Genomic DNA, 23,706 nt, shown 5'->3' on the forward strand with positions numbered 1-23,706 from the left:
GAATGTCAGGTCATCCTAGAACATGACCTTGAGGTCACCTGTTAACTACCAACACATTAGCTGTGGCACAACACTACAGGAATGTCTTGTTAACGATGTGCAATAATTCTGGCCACTTGAGAATTATCTCCTACAATTCCAGCACAGACAAGCCTACAGAGAGAATGATTAAAGAAACAAGGGAAAGTCACCACTAGAGAGGCATGCTTCTTGTATGAACCTTGTTACAGATCTGAGGGCAAGAACTATACCGCTAAATTAGACCTCTAAAGTAGCACAAATGGTTACGTATTCTGGCAACTATTCCTTGCAACAGCAACATAGCTTTATTTGGTCAGCAAAATTTTTATTGGCCTTGCACACTAAGGCTCAAAATGACAAACGCTACATCTAAAGAAAAGAAAAAGAAAAAGAAAAAACAACACGAAAATTCATAAACAAATGCACAGGCGAAGTCAATCAGATTGTACTGATTAGGAGAACATGTAGCTCTGCTGCCAACTATGGTTATAAAGTAATATCACCCCGCATTTGTGGAAAGGGCCAATTCTGCACAAGTTGCCCTGAATGCAAAGGAATTAATCAGCTTTAGCTAGCAAAACAGAATTGGCTTTGAGGCTGAAGGGAAGGTCAGTAACAGGGGAGAAATATTCCTTTTTAATAAGAGGGGGGGAGGGAGTAGAAAGAAAAAAACCCCCTGTAAGCCAGCTTGATTATAAATACCGCCTTAAACTTCAAGAGGAGTTGTCAGTTCCATCATTTTCTCCAATATAAACTATAAATATCAACCTTCTACTTTTACATTACAAAGGCTCAAATCTGGATTTAAAGCCTACATGTTACCGTAGCTGTACTACATGAATTGGACCATAAAGAGCGAATAATGCCTTTTCTTCTGTGCTAACCAAAAGCTACTAATATGCAATTCTGACCAACCCAATATGAGAAAAGTTCTCTCCTTTATTAGCCAAATTGTGACACTAGAAAGTAATACATAGATTCCTGTTATTTTTATCACACAGAAATTACTGCAGATTAAGGAGCCAGTGCTTTAAATCAACAAAGCAATAGGCCTCAGGAGGTATATTTTAATACAAAGGTCTCTAAACCAGCATTAAGCAACAGTGGTAAAAATGAATCAGGAACACTTAATAAAGGGTAAGTGTCATTAAAAAAAGTAGGAGTAACATGCAAAACTGGATAAGTCCGAGTCAAGCTTAATGGAGTATTTCACTAATGAAAATACTACCATTTTGTAGCACATTTGCAATACTTTTTTAAAACATCAAGTCTTGCAAAAGTAAGATTAGGATTCTTAATAATCTGCTAATAATCACCACCTTCACGAGTCATGAAAGTTCTGTCTAATCCTCTGTTAAACAGTAATTTTCTATCGAGGAACCGACATTTCCAACCTTGTTACATGGAGGATTTTTGAAAGATTTACATGCAACTGACAAATTATTTGAAGATGCCCCTAACATAAAATTAGGAGGTTCAAAGAAGTGCATATTGGAAGGGATTGGCCCCGTCACTGGCCATAACTTTACCGAAATAGTGTGTCATATAAAGATTACAGAACTGAGGAAAGAATTAGTTTTAGTTTCTCAAAAGAGAATTAACATGATTATTGTAATCCTTCAAGCTGGACCTTACTGACCCATAAACAAAATATTTTCTCCTACTAGTGTTTTACTGCTCAAAAATTAATATTGTTCTGTATCACAAAATGGCAGGGAAAAGAGTAAGATGTTGGGAATTACATTTTTACTGGTGGGGGTGGGGGGAGAAGCCTACACAATTCTGTGCTTAGCCTTAAGAGCTCACAAGGGTGAGTTTAAAATGTATGATATTACACGTGAAAACAACTATTTAATGCTAAAATAATGCCTGGGTTCCCAAATTAAACACCATAAGGAACTTAAATCTCATTTTTCATTGACCCAAGAGATTGAGTACCCTTTGTACTTATTATTGAATTATTTAGACCACAGCATTTAAAAAAACCCAAAAGACAACAAAAAACCTAGGTATAGCAAGTTCCCTGGGCTGACTTAAACATCATAACAGATTTTTTTATATCAAATTAAAACAGGTGACAGCCTTTGCAAAATCAACTTTCACACAAAAAGCAAGGGGAATAATGCCCTGCGACGGGTCAATTAATTCTGCAGACAGAGACAGAATCCCCTTTTCTCCAAATCCCTCACCGGGGGAGGGGGGCACGGGAAAAAGTCAGCATCACTAAGCACTTCCCCAAAACACGACAGGAACAGACAGACACGCTTGCTTTTTGAATTGTGGGCTTTTTAAAGGCTCTAGTGCACAGTTACATACAGTTAGTATCGGTCTTATTGTACACCCTGTTCTCAGTGGCTCTCCTTTGCACTGGACCAACACAAAAAGGGTAATCCCCACACCTATTCACCATCTCCAGGTTGTGAGATCCAATGGCCCAGTCCCATCCCATGTCTTAAGCCACAGAGGAAAGCAAAATTCCCCAAGTTCCTTGCAGCCCGTTTCATCTAGGGGAACATCTCTTTCCTGATCCCAAATTTGGCAACAGGTATGACCTTGAGTGAAAGACCAAGTTGCTCCATCCATAAGCCTGCAATGTTTCAATGATGTAGCAAAATCCATACTTTGGAAGTTCTGATTGCCAGCAGATTTTTTAGTTGTTTTTGTTTGTTTTATTAGTGACAATTAAAATATGAGGATACAAGAATAAAACAAACACTTAGCTACATGTGATTTCTTAATGTTTTTAAACAAATAGGTAAATGAATTTTATGGAAATTTTACCCCACTATTATTTCAACAGAAGAGAGATGAAGCAGTAACCTGGTAGGTTAACCCAACAGTTTATTTACTCAACAGCAATAAATTTGACTGACGATCCTTCCAGTTCATATTGCATGTTACTCACTCCATGCAGGCCTACAAGTTTTTAAATGCTTCCTTTGTCTAACACTTGAGGAACAGACCAAGTAAAGGTCCCATAAAAGAAAGTGGCATAAGACTAGGATAGCAAGCCAAAAAAAACCACTCTACATCCTCATCACAATCATCTTTTAAAATGTCAATGCACTGTGTACTTTGCCTCAGCCGTAATGAAATGCAGTATCATTATTCATAATGGTATTGGCAGAGCAGGCTCTTCCCTTGGGCAATGAAAACCAGTGAATGACTTTTCCCCACCTAAAATGAGTTTGCCTGGAAAAAACTATAATTATTTCAACAGGAACACTCATGAAATGCTAGCATTTTCAAACTGCCTCATGCATTACTTTTAATGCAACACAGCTTAAAATATAAGCAAGGATACACAAAAGCTAGTGACATCTTCTGTGGACAAAACTGCTCTGAACAAGTCTCCCTTGGTTAGTGTTTGGAAACTTGATTTGAAGAAAACTAGGCATGATGACAAATAAGATGAAAAGGAACCTAGTTTCATGGTAAATTTACCTGTTTGCAATTAAAAAATTGCAACAAGCCACCTCTGTTCCTTCCTTTGTCCAACAGCAGAACTGTGGGTCCATCACAAAGCTCTGATGGGACTGATTACTGGCCCTTTCTCTGCTCTATCCTACAAAAATCTGCTGCTGACAATGGATGCCAGCAGCGTCTTCAAGACAGATTCAGGCCTATTTTACATGTGTAAGTTTTTGCTATAACCTAAAGTGTCAATTTTAAAAACCAAATGTAATTATACATTCTCCCTGTTCATCCCAACTCCCTAAAGATAGAAGATAATTTTTTTAAAAAAAACCTCCAATAAAAGACAACTAAAACAACAGATCTCAAAATGCATTCCTGATAGTTGATTTTCTCTCAAGTTACACCCAATATTAGCATTTGTATACAGGTGTTTTAATTTTGTTCCCCCTTTAAAATCTTCAAAAAAGACACACGTGTTAATCATAGCATTGTGGCAGGCTTGCTGGGCTTTGTCTGCCTCTCTGGACTTAGGAAACTGCAAATGCAAATGGTGGGGCAAAACCCACCAATCGGAGCTAGGCAGGGGAGGAGCCAGGAGGAGAGTCCACTCCACCTCTATTGCAAAGCGGGGGCACCAGGATGGATCTAACTGGGAACTGCAGTTGCTGCCCCCCCCACCCCCAACTGGTTCATTTTCAATCTGGAGGCAGGGCCCCAGAAGTGGATATAAGCAGCTGCATGCTAAGCACATGGCACAGTCTGCAAGGGATAAAGAAGAGGGAAGAGGTCCCAGGGCCAAAAAGGGCTGGGAGAGCTGCCCAGTGGGCATATCCAGCTGCCCTGAAGAGCTCGAAGATTGCACCGCCGGACAGAAGTGGTGGAGAGGTGCTGGCGTCACTGCACAGAGGGTCCATGAGGGACCAGGACCTTGGAAGCTGCATCGAACTGGCTTGAGTCTCCAACCCCAGCATGAGGCCAGGCTGCAGTGCAGGCATCGCTGCATGGAGGGTCCTCAAGGGACTAGGACCCTGGGAGCTGCATCATAGTGCCTTGGGTCTCCAACCCCGGCACAAGGCTGGGCATGGGAGCCAGCACTACTGCATGGTGAGTCACTGTGGAGAGTAAGGCCCTGGAGAAGGGCTGGATGGTCTGGGTCCTATCCCCTGTGGTGAGTTCACATGGGTCCCAGAATGGAGCAGTCCCCGAGCGTGGGGAGCAGTATTCAGAGCAACCCAGCCCTGGGCAGGCATAAGGCAGTCCAGGCCCGCAACTCCCTCTGCTGGAAAGGACTGAGCCACTGGGATGCGTGAGCACGTTACACCGCTCCCCTGGGGCCTGGAACTAAGCACTCTCCTGGAGAAACATCAGCCAGGCCCAGGCAACTTATGGACACCACCCACCTGGCTCCTTGGGTCATGTGAGTCAGTGGAGCAATATAGATATTATTATTATTATTTTGAGAGCGAGCATGAGAGTGCTCTATATCTATAAATAAATAAAATGTGTACCTGGTTAAGACATTGCTTTCTGTGCCTCCTCTATTGAGACATGATAGGTGGGATGGAACTGTGAGTAGACTGCAGTTTCTACCCTCAGCATGTGGGTCCTACTGGCTTTCCCCTTCTATTGGTGAGATGGGGGACACTCACTTTGGGGACACCCGTACATTAATATTTCTAAAGCTGACTCCAACTATAATAAGAGTGGTTCAAACAGCTACAGAAACTCAAAGTGTAGCAGGAAGCCCCCTTTGTACATTTCCCTTCTGGACATTGATATACTGATATAACAGAAGCCCCTTCTTGCCTGCACCGCACCCCCCCGCCATTTTGCGCATTTATTTTTCCTTCTAAGTATTGGCAGAGACCTAGCACACACTGCATGGGTGTGGCAAGGCTCAGAACAAGCCAGAAAGCTGAAGTGGCTTTCTGTAGGAGAAACCTACAAACTATATCTACATACCATTTAAGCTCAGTGTCACTAAAGAAAACAAAAGAAATAAAACATCCACTTCAAAAGACTGCCAATATATCCTGGTGCTAACCTAACTCACTCACTGTCCCTAGTAGCCTTTGATCCTCACTACTTCACGTTGCATTTTTATATATTTCTCACAGTGCATTTTTATATTTCATCTGTCTCATCTTTACCATGGCATTTTATATTTTTTACTTTTAAACCCTTAAGGAATGCACTCCCTGTACAATGAAGTTACACCCTGGACCATTGTTAATAGTCTAGCCAAAGGAACTTACCATTACAAAACTCTGCTCTACAAGCCATTTTAGGCTAACCAAGACAAGGAACTGATTCCCGGGACTGAGCACACACCCTATTGACTATTCGTGCAACCCTTCACAATATCATTGTTAATTAATCAAAATCACAAACTGATTCCCAAAACTGTACTACCAGATAGGCAAGACACCTGTGACTAACAGCTGTCATGCACTACTCAAGACTCACATGGGACAGCAACCTCCACACTGGGCAGCCAAGATGATGCTGGGGGATCACACAAGTCTGCCAGAAAGGGATAAAAGGCAGTGAAGCATGACCCTCAGTGGCACCCTCTCATCCAGCACTTGACCTACCAAGAGAGAAGGACAAGCAGTTGGCCCCTTTATGGAGAAGACATTACCTTGAAGGAAGCTGACCACTGACAGCAGACTCCAGAGTCCCAGCTAGTAAGACATACTGACACCATGCTCTCACAATCACTACAACTACTATCCACTATACTACCTGGGGTTAAATGACATGGGTTTGAATGAGTGCATGTGTGTGCGCGCACCTATGCCAAGGTGACCAATACCACTCATAACTCAAAGTTTGCATTTATGATTTTATTGGTAACGTCACATTCCTATTTATGATGATCCCAAGAGTTGGTCCTTTGTAGCCAACAACACTAATGATCTAGAACAACTAAGAGCAAAAATATCCTTCCCAAAACCAATCTAGCTCCATACATACCACAAGCATCTTGTAGTGGAAAAATGCAAAAAGCCCACTATTGATGGCCTCAGTCCCATTTTCAAGGAAAACTTGTCAAGAAATCAGCTGTGAGATCTTCACCCAAATGAAAATAGCTTATTTTCCCTGAAGTATAACTACCCAGCAAGCTAACACAGCCATTCAGTGTAATAATCTAAAAAGACTACCTAATTCTCTCCATCCCATCCTTCACTTTTAAAAAAAATATCATGTTAAACATAATACACATCCAACTCAAGCTTAAGACCCTTCAAAAGAACATACATGAAAACCAAACTGGGCAAAAACTTACAAAACTAGGTAAATCACTGATACAGTAATTCCACTTAGGGACAATAGGCAAATGAAGGTAAGCTAGTCACAGTTCAATCAGCCTGTCCTCCCATTTTTTCCTCAAAACTTAAGACTTGCTCTGCTGTACAACAGTACACTATGCAACCAAAATACCCAAGGCAACAAATAACACATTTATTTAACTAATACTCCTCACTCTTTTTATTCTTTCATATTGATCAAAATCTGTGTACAAAAAAAATATCTTCTACATTTGAACTTCATGCAGGTTTAGTGTTCACCAACTGCAGTGTTTGCTACTTCAAAAACGGAACAGTGGAACAGAAATAGTGAAGCAAATTTCACATACAACACTTCAGATATGATTTGAGACTGCTTGAAAACTCCTGCAAGCAGGGACTTGTCCTACCAGCAGAGCACTATTTGGAAACTTATTTTGGAATAGATGACTTTGTGTGTCAACCTAAACAAAGAATGGTCCCTTTTATTACAGTGTACGCATGTCCACATGGGAGTTTTACTGGTAGTCATGCTGGTAAGTTTCCCTGAATAGGTAAACCCCTAAGCAAATAGAAATGGAAATTACCATCTTGGAAAATAACTGATGCAAGTGACATGTCATTCTATATAAATCAAACTCCAATTCCTTCACTTTAAGTAGATTTCCCAAATGAAAATGGCTTTTCCTGTTAACTCAGTAGAGAAGTACTGACAAAAGAAAAACATGTCAGCAACAGCCTCAGTTTGGGAACCTTGGTGGTTTTTACTTTTAATTAAGATCCCCTGAAGGGGTCAAACATTTTGTGCCCCTGTTCCATTACCAGCTGCCCACCCTCCATCACTTTTTGTAAAAGCTTGAACAAGTACCTACAAAACTCATGACAACTACTCTTCTCTACACTTTCGGAAGTCTAAAACTCTGACATCAGGAGTAGCAGTAAACTAAATTCGGTAAATTAATTTATATAATTTTATTTGAAGCAAAAAGATACCCATCACAATCTCATCATTGTAATGGCAAGAGGCAAGAATTTTTGTGGGTGATAACTCTTATTGGACCAAATACACAGAGCTGGTCCAATTAAAAGATATCACCCACAAAAATTCTTGCCTCCTGCATATTTCCTGGACCATCACATCTACAACATGATACCAACACAACAAAAACATTGTTAATGAAACTCAGGACTGGGCATTACAACCTGAGAAAGTATAAATGCATATGGAGTCCCACAGGCCTCTGGACTTCTTACCTAAGCTTTGCTTCTGTTAAGTAGCAGAAGGCATAAAAAGACAGCACTTAAAACATTTCAAAAGGCTACTGTACAGATGTGGAGAAGAGATAACATACTCTTCAAGCATGACAAGATAGTGCCTGCAGGGAACTGATACTATCTGGTACCATTTTGCACTACCATACAACTGTACAGGTTATCAGACCTTCGGCATCCCAACAAGCGGTGTTCTCTATCCACACTTTTTCCTGGCTACTGTTACCTGCTTTCCCCTCCCCCTCCCACCTGCAATGTGCCACCCCCCCCCGGGTTGACCCGAGGACTAGGAAATGGAAGTGGGGGCTGATTGTTGGGGGATTCCTGCACCTTAGCACTGCCAGGCAATTCGGCTTCCACGGGAGGAGAGGCATGGAGAAAAGTCACAGGTGTTGCACCCTCTGGCTGGAGAGCTTGCTTCAGCATACAGCTGTAATATTTTCAGAGCACTCCAGCCAGGAGCCATGACATGGGATGCACGTGTATCCTGCAGCTGAAGTGCTGTGTTTTTTTAAATGTTTCTAAGCTAAAATGTTTCAGATGGTACATCTGTTCAGATCCACAGAGAACCTGATTTACATTTCTTCCTCCACTTCTTAACTCTCCTTAAGATGTCCAAAATACCTGCTCTTGGAACATAAGGCTTCTCAAATCTCTCCCCCTTCCCTGCAACACTTGTGTGAAGACAGCGTGGCATTAGCCTTCAGTTTGGAGTATCCCTAGAAACACAGCAAATCTCAATCTTGCCAAGGCAGAGATACCAGAGCAGCATGCAGTTTACTGTGCATGCGGTGGGGGGGAGGAGGGGAAGGGTCCTTCCAAATGAGACCCTGATAAAGAAGCGGGGAGTCAGCCTGTCTGCTTGACATGAACAAAATTAATTTCATTACATAGTGTGTATGACCAAAGGTGTATAACCCTGTACCCCCTGTAGCCTCAGATTTCTGCTTTCTCCCAGCTCTACTCCTTTGTCCATCTTTAAAAAACCCTTTGAGATCTTTCTAGAGTCAAGATACCATAACAGCTAGAATAGGTTGCATAACATTGATTCTAGTGTCTTGTACCCTAGAACATGTGATAATTACAGACATTTGATTAGAACACAAAATTCAAATTCCCACTTAGAACTGGGATCTGATTTAATTCCAATGTACAAATAGGCTTGAAAAAACTAATTTCGTGTGTGGACAATACTGTTTTATGTCCCTCCCCCACCAGGTTATATTTTTTTAGTAAAACTATTTGATGATTAACTAAATACAACCATCTTGAACCAAGAACAGAGCCTTGATAAACTTCAGTGCAAAGAGACAAAACTACAGCCTAGCTAGAACAAGCAAATCAACAAGCTTAAAATTACTAAATACCACTTCACAGTCTTAACATCATCTGAATAATTTTAACACTATAATCAAGCCAGGATACAAGCGTTCACTCCCATACTATTAATCTGTGTGTACAACGTGTAAATGAGTGGTTCAGAACTGAAATGGCAACTGTCTTTTTTAACAACTTAAGGTACCGAAGAGAGTAATGAATGCAAGAGGAAAAAAAATTTCCAAGCATTCACTATTAACAATTCAAAACCTGCCTTATTCTCATTTTAGAACAACTCACTCAAACCTGCTCTGTTCATTATTTTGTTCTTGAAGACGAAGACGTGACATGAAACCAGTAAGATGCATTTCATTTGCTCAGTTATTATCCTACAGACAAGTATCAGTGTCATAAGCAAAAGGCAGCACCAACCTTAAAGACAAGCATAAGTTTTCCCTCCATTATTTCAGAGAGAAAAATACTACACAACAGGGGTCAATGTTTTTTGGGCAGAGTACCAAAAACACCCACAACCTCAACTTCTAAGATGCTGGCATGCCAGGGGAGGACAGCAAGGGAGCCATGAGAAGCCCAGTCCTTGTCATGGCAGTTCAGCCCTGGCCTGCCATGCACCTCGAAGGCGCACATGCACCTGTCACGCAGACCCCAGTGCAGCTGCTTGCAGTCTCCCGACTGCCTGCCTGTCACAGCTTGTTGAGGCTCTGGGCAGGCCCCCCATGCTGCCCACCACAGAGCCCAGGTTGCTTGCAGCAGGCAGGCTGCAAGCAGCTGCATCAGGGTCTGCGGAGCCCCAGCCCAGGTCATTGCTGGCAATGAGTACACACACACCTTGAAGCAGACCGCAGGGAAGGGGCCAGGGCTTCACTGCCACAACAAGGATGGATTGGGCCTCTCGCAGCTGTCCCCCACAAAGCACGTGCACCAAGCAAAATGCCTTTGCATGCCACACTCTGACATGCATAATGGGGGTTGCCCACCCCCATGCTACAGCAAGGACTAAGCTCATTACTCTACTATACTCCAGAAGCTGAGCTCAGGTTAACTCAGGAAGAGTCATGAATGAATTAACATACCCAGTATTCACTAAAACAGGAACTCCTCAGTACCATTTGCAGCCAAAGATCTTGACTATTCAAGATTTCACACACACAAAAGGAAGTCAAGATCCAAAACAGACACTGGAGGTTTTGCTAGGTTGTAATCAGAACTAGAAAGAAAACTATTTTTAGAACTCGACTTCCAGAGAGGGTCTGAGAACAGTACTCCTACACATAATTAAAAAAGACCCCCACTTTAGTTCAGACACTCTCAAAGCCACAGAAGAAACCAAAGCATGGGGAACAACGCAAGTTTTTTCCAATTCATCTGAAAAGTGATGTCTTCAACCACCCCAGAAAATAAGGAAACTATCTTCCAATGAAGAAATAAAATTGCTAAATACAAAGTAATAGTTACTGCTAAGTTACAGTTCAGAAAGTATATTTTTGCTATTAAATTGATAAGCCTCACTATGTGCGAGAGCCTGTGCTTATAAACAGGCTTTTTATACAGCCTTGCTTCTGAAAACAGTGTTAATTACATTTCCACTCTTGTATTCAGTTTAGATGTCCATTAATAAATTAACTTTTTTTCAAAGCACTACTGGCAAAAAGGAACCAATTAGGCTAAAGTAAACTTTGGAAAACTGATACTCATAGTTGGCCCTCATGTCAGACAAATCCATGCAAAACAAGTGTTTCTGCTTAGTCCAGGAACTGTGTAGAGCCTGAAAAGACTTAAGCAAGGCCTATATAGTTAAAAAGCCAAGGAAATTCATCTCAGCCAGAAATGTGTCTGCTGCTACTCTGCAATACCCATCAATTCAATAGGCAAGGTGCTTTGAGTAGATGTGATATCTTTTATTAGACCAACTGAGTAGCTGGAAAAAAATTATTGACAAGCTTTTGGGCAATGGTCACCCTTCTTCAGGCATAGGGAGTCTTTGCTGTTCTGAGACTCCAAGAAGTGAGAGAAGCTAAAAGTGTGCCAGGATGTCAGTGAGAATGTAAATAGATAGAAATTAGAAAAACAAAAGGTAAAGCAGAGAGTGGGGAGGGGGAAGAAAGCAGGGGGGAAAAGATTAAAAGGAGACATTACAATGATAGAATACAAGGTAGAAAAGAGGCTGTCTGTGAAAAGGGAAATCATTGGAGATAAGGAAAACAGGCATGAGAGAAACTCAAAGTGTGAGAAGTTGTTAGTGAAAAAATAAAAGGGTAAAACTTGGAAAAACAAAAAGGTAAAGCAGGAGCAGGAGGGGGAAGAAAGCAAGGGAAAATAAGGGCCAAAGGGAAACACTACAGTGGTAATAAGGTAAGAAAGAAGCTCAAAATGAAAAAGGAAATAGTAGAAAGTCAGGGAGTTGGGTGGTGGAGATGTATTGGCAGGTTTTGCATTTCTTGTCCTGGCATGGTCTGGCTCCATTCTCCACCACCACCACCACCACAACTACACCCCACAGCAAAACCATCACCATTCCCGGATCGTATACCTGTACCTCCCCAGAATCTCATCCAGTGCACCAAATGCCCCAATGGAAAATACGCAGGAGAAACCAAACATTAACTGCACAGCAGAATGAACAAACACCGGAAATCTATCAAGGACAAGAATACCCAACTACCAGAAGGGGCACACTTCTCATAGGACAATCACTCCCTCTCCGATCTCTCACTTCTCATCCTCAAAAGGGAATTTACAACACCCCTTCCACAGATGAGCCTACAAACTTCACTTCATAAATCTACTGAATACAAAAAATCATGGACTCAACATGGACATTGGATTCATGACTCATTGCAACCTGCCTGACTTCTGATTCACCAGGTACCTGCCTCACCTGACCTCTCGCATTCTTCTTTTCTCCCCCCCCCTACTTTTCTGCCCTTTGTCTCCCTGATTTCCCACTATTTCCTTTTTCATCGTGAGCCTCTTTCTTACCTGATATTATTACCACTGTAGTGTTTCCCTTTGGACTTTATTTTCCCCTGCTTTCTCCCCCTTCCCTCCCATGGCTTTACCTTTTGCTTTTCCCATTTTTACCCTTTTATCTTTTCACTGACATCTCACACTTTGAGCTTCTCTCATTCCTGTTTTCCTTATTCTCCAGTGATTTCTCTTTTCAGACAGCCTCTTTTCTACCTTGCATTCTATCACTGTAATGTCTCCCTTAAGCCTTTCCCCCCTGCTTTCCTCTCTCTCCACACTCCGCTTTACCTTTTGTCTTCCTAATTTCTACCTATTTACATTCTCACTGACATCCTGCCACACTTTTAGTTTTTCTCATTCCTTGGAGCCTCAGAACAGCAGAGACTCCCAGTACATGAAAAGGGTGACTGCACCTGAAACCTTGCCAAGAACTTTTTTCTAACTAGTCAGTTGGTCTAATAAAATATTTCACATCTATTCAAAGAATCATGCCTGCCTATCTTAAATTATACAGACATTTAAACTCTCACAGATTCTGGATATGCTATAGAGCTGTTTTCTGACTTCCTTCCAATATCAGGCTGTGGGCAAGACTATGAAAACAGTATTTAGGATTGGCTGGTTCCTCTGTACCTGACACCTCAAAAACTTGAGTGTCTGATTGCAAAGTTTCCCCCAGCATTGAGTTCTGGATGAACAGGATGTCTGTAGAAAGAAAAAAAAAAGTGGTGGGAGAGTGGCAGAGGGGAGGAGAGGAAGGATCACACGTTCCAGGTTAACAAACTTATTTGAACTGGAAAAGCTCTGCCACCTGAAACTCTGGGAACCTTTCAGAGTCTTCAACCTCAAGAGTATTTAGTCCAAGTCTCCTTCACATTCTGGGCTGTGGTTGATAATCTATATTAAAAAGTTTTGTGAGATCCACAGTTCTTATATTAGTTTAAATTGAAACAAAAATTTTAAGCTTTCCAAATTAGCCTTGCCCAGCCTAAAAAATTTAGAACTAGGTTATACAATTCTGCAACAGGTCAAGATTGAACTGTACCCATATATGGATATAATTTAAGTTTGATTACAGGCAACTTTTAGTTTAATGAGAAGAATCTTAGGTTGGAAGGAAACAGTCCCACATTTGATCATCTTTAGCTATCTCAGGGAGAAATGAAGCACAACTGGCAATCAAAGACACTTTACTAATCAGCAACATACTTGCATTTGATTCAGGTTTTTTACCACTATTCCTGTAAATGGCAATATACACTGATTACATTTGTCACTTATTGTAGAAATATATTTACAGTACTGATAGCAAGCTGAAACATTTTTTTTTAGCTTTGAATATTTTATTCTTTTCACAAAACAGGATCTTATTTTCCAAATTCCACAGAGCAGCACAGGGCTAATAACCTAGGCCATTTCCTTTTGGCCAAGATAGAGAATTTAAGCCACTGCATGCAGGTTACAATAGTGACACTACAACAGGTTTGCTTTCATACTACTTAAACTGACATTGCAAAACAGTCTTAAAGAGGACACTGATATGCCCAAAATTACAGTAGAGTCTCTACCTTACTTAAAAAAAAAAAAAAAAAAAAGGAAGAGGAGAAAGACTACTCACCCATGAGACTGGAAAGTAAAAGACTAAAACAACATTGCAAAGACTTCTATGACTCCTTTCGATAGATTCCAGGACCTAAGACAGGGTCGGTAACCGCCGGCACACGTGCCAACCATGCCATGCGAGGCCATTTTGCTCGGCATGCCACAGCCAGACCTGGCTCTGGGTAGCTGCTGCCAGTGACGGAGCCCGAGCTGCTCCCAGCAGGGCTTGCAGCATCCTAGCTGCCTGCTGGGAGCAGCCCAGGCTCCCAGCTGACAGCCACCCAGAGCCAGGGCCAGCTGTAGCCAGGAGGCTGCAAACAGCCCAGGCATCAGCCCTGTACTGGTGTATGCACGCGCGCCTCGGAGTGGCAGTGGGGGAGGGGCCTGAGGCAACACAATCCTGGTCTCTCCCCTGCTCCCAACAGAGAGCTGGTGACTGGGCTCTGGAGCCTGGCACAGCTGTTTGTAGCCAGCCTGGGCTCTGGGAAGCTGCAGCAGGCAGCGGGCAGGCTGTAAACATCTGTGCCAAGCTCCACAGCTCCAGCATCAACTCCATGCTGGCGGCGACTGTGCGCACACCTCAGGGTGGGCTGTGCTGCCCCGCTGTCCGCTCTGAGGACAATTATTATATAATTATATAATCGCTTGTTTCATCCAGAAAGCCCACAGACCCCAGGTCTGGCCACCATTGTATTTCATTTACGGAGAAACAAAGCCACATGAAAACTGTTAGCTGTGTTTTCAGACATCTCAAAACTATAATTAGGTATCTGAAACCCCAACTCAACTCTTTTTGAAAGGGACTATAGAATCTTGAATGGAATTGCCTGCACATGTATGAATTTTAAGGTGGCTACAGCCAAAGACTAGAAGGGTAGTAAAGCACTGGAACAGATTACCCAGACAGGTTGTAGCATTCTCCATCCTTGGAAGTTAAGACCTGGCTAGAAAAAGCCTTGGTGGGGATAATCTAGTTGGGGACAGTCCTGCTTTTGAGCAGGAAGTTGGACTAGATGACCTCCCGAAGTCTATTCCAACCCAAACCTTCTATGATTCTATGAAAGACTGGGACTCCAAAGTTTGCAAAGGTTATATGAAGAAGATAGAGGACAAACCAATAGTTAGGTTTAACTTCCCTTTACAAAGTATCAGACCTCAAACATTCCTCCTAATATTGCGAGCGAGCGTTTCAATCATTGTATGATTACTCTAGTCTCCTATGAGTTTAGCCTCCACTATATGTTGATAAGATCATATCCCAGGTGATATCTGTAATGTTAATCCTAGGAAGGGGGAAAGGAAACTGCCCTTAATTGAAAAGTTGAAGTGCATGTAGAGTTTGTGAGGTTATGAAATAATGTGAAAAATTATTTAGTCCAGTGGTTTGCAACCATTTTAAGACTTGAAACATCCTTCACTAGATTTGAGGCACCCCTTGGAAGTTGTCAGCTCTTAACTTTCACTTTTTTTTGAATGTAGAAAAAAGCAATTTTTCCTTTTACAAAGAATGAAGACAGACCCCAACAGGTCAAAATGTAACACTCTAGATTACTATTTAAAATCCCTGGGTTTATTCTTGAAAATAATGTTTGTGTACCTCACAATCCTAACGTTATGCAGCACCCCAGTGCATCCTTAAAGAGATTGCAAGACACCTCAGGGTGCTTCAAGTCCCTGGTTGAGAATCACTGATCTAGTCTCACAGGTCTGAGGTCACAGCACTCAGCAGAAGACTAACATTGCAACAAACTAGCAACACCACTTCCTGCCCTTCCCAGCCAGGACACACAAACAGCCCCTGTAGGTAAGATTTCCATGAAGAGCCCAGCAAGAGATGCTATTCCAAGGAGGATGTACCTCTTAGTAGGCGATTTAAATTGTGCAAAGCTACATTTTTGAAAGAAAAGTGCATGTCCTGCCTTGGACTTCTAGGATTGGTAACCACCTGAATTGCAGATACCATTAGATGTATTGTACTGAGTATGTGCATTTGGACTACGTGAGAATGTTGTATATGTTTCTGGCTGTGTCCAGTATTTTAGTGCACATTTTAGAGGGTTTTATTTTATTAATAATTATTGTTATTGAAATACTGAAGAGGGGTACAAATGATTGACTTGTTATGCCTCCAGATTCACATTTTGTCATCTTTGTTGATGGGAAGACTGACCACAGCCAGTCCCACATTCATGTGATGGGTCTCATGCACTCCCATAAGGGAAGAAGTTGGGAAGAGTACCCATGGCATAGTTGATCGCAGATGATGTCTTTTTCCTGGTTCTCTGAAAGCAAAGCAGATCAAGGTCATACCATAAGAAAAGCAGGGCAAGAGGGAGTAAAAATGCTAAGGCAACTTACAAAATAAAAGAAATCTATAATGGAGTGTATAGGATGGGGGGGTAAGGCTGGGATAATGAGGAAAAGCCAAGTGAAAAAGCTGTAAAGGGTTAAAACATCAAACCAAAAATGCTTCAACTCCTGTTTGTGGTAGGCCATACAAGTGCTGAAAAAAATGGAACACCCTCAGCTATGAAAGCTCAAAAAGAAAGTTTCATGAAGTATAAGCATTACCTGACTTACCAATATACGAAGTTGTCCGTGTTAAAAAAGGTTTTACAAGAAACATTTAGGTCTTACACCATGCTCAGCTTGCCACCTGGCTTTGTATTGTAAGGCAGTTTCTGCAGCTTTTCACTGGTAACAAGAAGCTTTTTCCATTTATTTTGCTATAATCATTACAGATAATGTTCTTTTTGGTTTTCATTTGGGTGCTGGGTCTGTATTTACTAGGACACGGGTGGGCAAAACATGGCCTGCAGCAGGTCCCTCAGTCCCTGCTGGCCCAGGCACCATCCAGCCATGGCATGTCCTGCTGCCCCCTGGGCATGCAGCAGGGCTAGGCCTGCTCCGCAGCTGCACTGCTTTCTAGGGAGCCCAGGAGGTAGCAGCTCCTTCCGACTGCCGCTGCCATGGGCCCCAGCCCCATGGTACCAGCGGGGACTCACGCGCACAGCCCCAACCTGGCCCACCCCACTCCTACTCCAAACATGCCTGCCCAGGCTGAGCAGAGGTGGCAGCCAGGCAGAAGCTGTTGTTCAGCGAGGCAAAAAGCGGCCCCTTGCTGCTGCCAGGCCCTTCCTGCTGCAGCCACCCAGAGTCCATGCTGGGCTGCCCTACATCTGCTCTGTATTATGACCTCTGCTCCACTAGGTAGCCCAGAGGCAGCAGTGACAGCAGCAGACACACAGAGCAGCCCAGCACAGGCTCCAAGAGGCTGCAGCAGGAAGAGCCTGGCAGTAGTGGTTGGGGGGGGGGGGGGGGGTACTTTTCCCTTGCACCAAGGGACAGTTTCTGCCTGGCACTTCCCACAGCTGGTGTGGAACAGACATAGGGCATGCCAGGAAGAAGCTAAACACACAGGTCCCTACGGGTACTACAGGGCTGGGGCCAATGGCAATAGCAATCAGGAGCTGCCTCTACCTAGGCTGCCAAGAAAGGCAGTTCAGCTGCAGAGTCACTCCAGGACAGCTGTGCACCCAGGGGGTGGCAGGACATGCCCCAGGCAGGCAGTGCGAAGCAGGCATGAGGTGGCTTGGGTCAGGGCAATGCACTGGGTTGCAACTGGTTCACTCCTGCTGGGGTGAGTCTGGAGCAGGCATGGGACAGAGGTGAAGCTGCGTGCTATTGCCCTGTGGCGCCTCCTTGCCATGGCCATGCAGGCTCTGGGCTGTTGCAGGGCAGGGATGAGCACTGACCAGCTCAGGGAGGGTAGATGCTGGGGGGAGGTGGCATGTGCCAGGGGACTCCCATGCACACCCTACCCGCCATACCCTTGAACCCTCCCTACAAAGCCCCACACCCTCCCTCACAACCCCCCCCCCACATGCACACCTGCGTGCCTGTGGGGGAAGCCACACTCACCAATATGTCCACACCCCATCCACACCCCCACCCCCAGCCACCACTTCCCCTCCACATACCCCACAGACCCTCACACCTGTCATACCCATTCATCCACATCCACACATGCCCCCAACACCCTCTTCCACACCACACACACACCCCTACATACAGCCCCTCTACAAACCCTATACCGCTCCACTCCCCCTCCCCCCACCAATATACATTTTTCCAGTTTCAAGACAGCAAACCCCCTTCTCAAAAGAAGTATTTTCTGGGACAAGGCAAGACGGATGTCCGGTAGCAAAGGCCAGGGGTTAGAGAGCAGGACTTCCAGTTCTGCCTGCTTCTGTAATGGTACTGGTTAGCTGAACAGCTGTAACATTGTTTCTGAATTCAACTGCCTTTAAAGTTTTACCATTCTTGTATTGCTGCAGGGGCATAAGGATGACAGCTACATCATAACAGCTGATGCATCCCTGAGCAGCAGCAATTCCTCCACCTGTTTTGAAGGGTTTAAAAAGGTGTTTGTCATATAGCCTAAGTTTTACCTGTTTGTGCAATCTGCTAAATTAAGGTGGGCTGATCTGTGCAGTATTTTAAGAGTGATAGCACTCTAATCTCTTCCTTTCCCTCTCTTTTAATCTAGGTATTTCGGAAGGTGCGATTCTTCTAGCATTCAGTTCAATTCCTTAAGTACCATTTGGGTTTAACATTGGATTTTTCCCTGCCTCTTTTTCTCCCCCCAAACCCTGTTTTAGTAAATGATGTATAATATTGAAGTTTTCTTTGAATAATAAATATTCGGATATGGGGTTTTTCTGTACAGAATGCCCATTACACGTTCTGTAGCAATAGTCTTTCTTCTCTATTGTCATCCATCACTGTGGCGTTTATGCTCAACCTAAAAATCCCTAATGCATCTCATATGAGGCCAGAGTGTGGTTTGTGTCAGAATTGCATTTGTTCTCGTCGTTCCATGGCTCTTCCTGAAAGACTGATGTTCTTTTATCTCCAGTGGCTTTGACTTTGGGTGAATAAAAGACAAATCTCATGAGTAAGAAAAACAGTGTAAAACAATGAACTTTAGAAGTGGAGATAAATGGCCAAAAAGTCCCTTTGAATTACTGACAGCATAAGCTTATTCTGTGCCATGCTGTGCTTTCCTCTGTCTCTGGCTCATCCAAATGACTAACGGCTTTGGGACGGCAGCCAACATGAGAACATCTCCCCATACAACTATGTTATCTTCATTCTCTCTCTCTCTCTCCCTTTTGTCCTGCTCCCTCCCATCCCCTATAGGGGAGAAAGGGAGCCCACAGCTTGAAAAAGTTTTTGATTGTCAGAACTGGAAGGAAAAACTTACTAATAAGAACTGGCAGTTCCACATACTTAACCCCATAGCGAAGTATGTTTATTTTTATAATTGCATTACTGAAACAGCAACCTAGTTAATCAACTCATCTACTTCCTAGATGTATTTGACACCAAACTTAAAATGGTGTTAAAACAAAAGTTCCTTTTCAAATTTTTGAGCTAAAATGATACAGCACAGCAAATGTGTCAGGGTATGGAAAACACTGTGCAGTAGGAGACTTTTGCATCTCAAGCTAGTAAGAACAGTAACTTAAATCTTTTCTGGTTCTTGCCACTACCTGAACCAGTCAAATATGTAAACAGTTCCTGGGTTTCACATGAAAAGTAATGAGGGAGGGAACTGAAGCCAATGTTGTGCTTTTAGATCAGGGCTGCCTAATTTCTAACCAGCTAGAGGCCACATAACCCCCTCAGCCACATGCCATGTGAACCACATGCCCCACAGGGCATGCCACACCATGCTGCTGGAGCACCCCACCATACAATGCCAGCATGACCACACACTGAACAGCATGCTGTCCCATATGCCCCCACCTCTGTATAGGCACTTGCCGCCTCCTCCCCACTGTAGCATGCTGACAGCAGGTGTGGATCCCCCCTGAGCCATGTAGTTACAGGCTCCCTTGGCCCTACTCCCAGAGGCAGGGGCAAGCAGCAGAGGCAGGAGTGAGGGGGAACCCAGAGACTCGAGTGGTGGGAAGAGGTGGTGCCTGGACTAGGGACCACAAATTAACCCCTCAGGGTTGAGTACAACCCACAGACCACCAACTGGACAGCCCTGTTTTATTCAAATCCTATTTTCCTACGTAAAAGAACACTCTCCTTTTTTGCAAGGTAGTCCAGTTAAAATTGGTTGTGCGTTTTACAATACAAACCCCCTTGCTAATGAAGAAAATGCTTTCCTGGGAAGAACAGTTGAAGTGGGGAGTTTTTCTGATCTTCAATTTTATTGCAAGCTCTTGGTTTACAATTGTAGCTGGATTAAATATGCCATGCAGAAGTGATCTTTTAACTGCACTTCTCTTTAAAGAAGTGCTTTTGAGGCAGAAAATAAATTTGTAGCTAAAGCATAAAAATAAACACTAAAATAATTTTGAAATATTTAATGACAATGCAACAAACTCTGGTCCTTGTGGGGACCCCAGAGCTCCAAATCCTCTCCCCACTGCCCTGCTGCATATCTGACTGGATCTTGCCTATGGGATACACCTCTCCCCCTAACAATTCTCACCTTCTTCAACACCATGAGTGAGCTGTACAACTTAGTAGAGTAGAACTCCAAGAACCTTTAGGGTTCTCTTGGTTTGAAAATGAAGTTAGGTCTGCTGTCCCCATAAGAAAGAAATGTTTACTACTGCCAGCCATCCTGAAATCATTTTTAACCACTGGGCAAGCTGCAAGGTAAAAAGCCAAAGCAGGTTTATTGTGCAAGGCAGAAATACAGAAAATAATTGTTATTAGAGACAGACCTAGAAAGAGAAAACAGAAACACCTCTCCTGTACCTTTTGACAGCAGCTTCCTACTCAAGGTGCATCGCCTCTTTTCTCCCCCAAGGCTCCTCCTTAGATTGTTCATTCTTCTCTCTTTTTCATCTTTATCTCTATTCTGTCTCCCAGAGACAAATTTTTCTTGGCCAAATGATTTCTTCCCAAAAACTAACATTCCTGATAAGTATGTTAATAGTGTTCTCTTTGATATGTACCAGGCCACTGTTTTGCAGATATGCTGGTGTGTGGTCATTGCCAGTAGGAAGTCTCTCTTGCCTACAAACAAACTAATAATCTATTGATCAGGTTTACCAGACAAACAAATCCATGATTAGTTGACTGGTGTGACAAACCTCAGAGTGATCCCAGAGCCCTGAGTCCTTGCCCCAACTGTACTGCTGTACTCCATAGAGACTTGATCTTACTCAGAGAAGACTTCTCTCCTTGACAGAAATCTCTCACCAACACTGTGTCTGGACCTTATAGCTTAGGGAAGGGAGGCTCCACGAACTAAGAATTCCCCAGGTCTGCAAACAAAGTGAAGTCTGCCATTCTCGTGATAAGGCAATGGTTGTTCTCAGCCACAGTGTGATCACTCATATTACGAGACAATCAATTAGTAATAATTTTTTAAAAGTTTGGTCGGATATGCATCAAATAAATAAAAGTATGCACAACGGGAAACTACAAGCAAATGGGTTGTCAGGTTAGGAGATACTACCAACAATTATCAGATAATGGACCCAGAGATAAGGCAATCATGGAAAACAATCATCCTCCACCAGGAGGGATCACTGATGAGGACAATGAGGAGAAGGAACAACAACAGAGATACTTTACCACTACTACATAACTTGAAGCAGCATTCTTGGAGTTCCCTCTTTCCAGACACTAGCAATCTTGTCAGCTTGTCCCCAGGGAGTTCACAAGCTTCCTTTGCTTCCCCTAGATCTGGAATGTCTTGTTTATTCTACCTCACCCCAAAGGGATTTCTACTTAAAGCCCTTATCAGATCTCCCTCATTTTTATTCTAGTTAAGGAACCAATAAATGTTTGTTTCTTTGCATATGATTTCCTGTACCAGAGAGACATCTGTCTGACAAGTTTACGTGTTTTGTTTTGATATGCATATGATGCATTTTCCTTTTGAAATGCAACTGGCCATTGGATGGGCAGAAAAACTAAGCCAGAAACTGGCTTATAGCTAGTAAAACGAGTTTGGTTGTCTATAAACAACTGATACCAAGTCACTGAGTATGCAGTCTAACTAGGACATAAAACATATTTTATACCAAGCATATGAATGATACAAACAAACGTAGCTTACTAGCTACTGAGATACAAAATGTCACGGTCAGTACACCCAGTTTGGGGGATCTGTATAACTAATGCCTCCTCAAATTAAGCAGTGTACATATGTCACCAGTGACAATTGGATTAGACTTCTAAACACAAAAAATGTCATACTGAATATCACATTCTAAAAACGTATGAATGATACACATGAACACAGCTTTATGTTAGCTGTTGACAGAAGCCAAAAATGAGAGTAGTTAGCCCAATAGGTGGACAATTCTTGTGCATATGGAAACAATGCTTCTAAAATGAACCACTGCAGATTTTGGTATCCCATGACAGGCACTTATTTGGAATATTAATTAAACATTCAACATTAGATTATTCAATATGATGTTCCGAATCACTTGCATCTAAAAATTATTCTGAAAGTAAAATTTAAGACTCAAGAGTAAATAAATCCTATCTGGTTGATACAGCCTAACAAAATGTCACTGAAAACTGCAGTTTCTGCCTCTTACTTGTATATTCAAAAATATAAATTTATAAACAATACAGGAGGAAAAAAAAATACCATAGTAAACATCTGATAACTTAAGCTTTCGAGACTTTGACTAGTAATAGTTTTTCACTTGAAAACTTGTAGGTCATTTTTGTACATGTAATTTAAGAAGAAATCTGAGATGCTCTTTGTACTTCTATAACAACATATATATCTTGAAAGCATACTTTCTAAAGCAACACTTCTGTTTTGCCAACATTCTGTGGGAAGAAAGATGACTATGCGACTCTCCTAACAGAATGATAAAAGGGAAGAGATTCTTAACATGTGCTGAGGAAAAAAAAAAAAAAAAAAAAAAAAAAAAAGACTTCATTCAGCTTTCAAAGAGTTAAGAAAGCATAAACTAATTCCTGACCTTTGTAATTCTGCCCATCGCCCTCAGATTTAGCAATCAGGAGGAATCAAACGTAGGACTGTGGCAAAGGTACCCTAGTACTGTTCCTCTTGATTTAAAAAAAAAAAATGAAGAAAATATAAAACTTTACTCTGAATGTTAAACTCAGACCAAATTTGAGGAGAGAAGCATTAAGAGGAAGGGGAAGCATTTTGCAGTGAATTCTACTCTAGAGTGAATGTTGATCTAAATATTGAACTCAGTGACACACTTGCTCCAAATAGGTCAGCTTTAGATATGTTGATTTAGCCTTAAACAGAATGCTTTTAAAAAGGTGGAAGTGGACCTTACTTTTTAATGTTGGAGGCCCTTTCCCACACTCAAACATTAGTTTTAACTTCTAAATGGTGTAGGTGATCCAGAAGGATAACAAAAGCTTAGTGCTTCCACAGCCTACTATGTTCATTCTATAGTCAGATACTGAACACAAAATATAAAAATTTGGAAAGAGAAATTATTTTAAGGCCTTGTCTGTACTAAGCTGAAACAGTGTTGTTGGTGCTTCTGCAGTGCCATGTGTGGATGACCTGGATTCCAAAGTTAATTTTGGACTGTAATGTTTCTACTTCAACAGACTTTGTAAGGAAGGAGAAAGACTGCAGTAGCAGTCAAGTGTGAAGGTGAGCTTGACTTCCCTGTTTGCCCTTACATGAATATAGAACTAGAGAAGGAAGATGGCTGAATGAAATGAAAAAGCAATGCTTTAAAAGAAGCTGGAAGGAGAAATGATTCCCATCTAGAGTTTGTACATAACTAGTAATTAACATTCAGTAAAATCCCGG

General features: G+C 42.3%; 1 protein-coding gene across 1 annotated transcript in view; it reads right to left on the reverse strand.

Annotated features, from left to right (window-relative positions):
* The window catches only part of PHLPP1 (PH domain and leucine rich repeat protein phosphatase 1), a 203,883-nt gene that overhangs the window by 71,462 nt on the left and 108,715 nt on the right, over positions 1-23,706 (reverse strand). The window lies entirely within an intron of this gene.

Source organism: Crocodylus siamensis, chromosome 3 (assembly GCF_052110815.1).
Source record: "Crocodylus siamensis isolate JL-2025a chromosome 3, ASM5211081v1, whole genome shotgun sequence".
NCBI classification, from domain to species: Eukaryota; Metazoa; Chordata; order Crocodylia; family Crocodylidae; genus Crocodylus; species Crocodylus siamensis.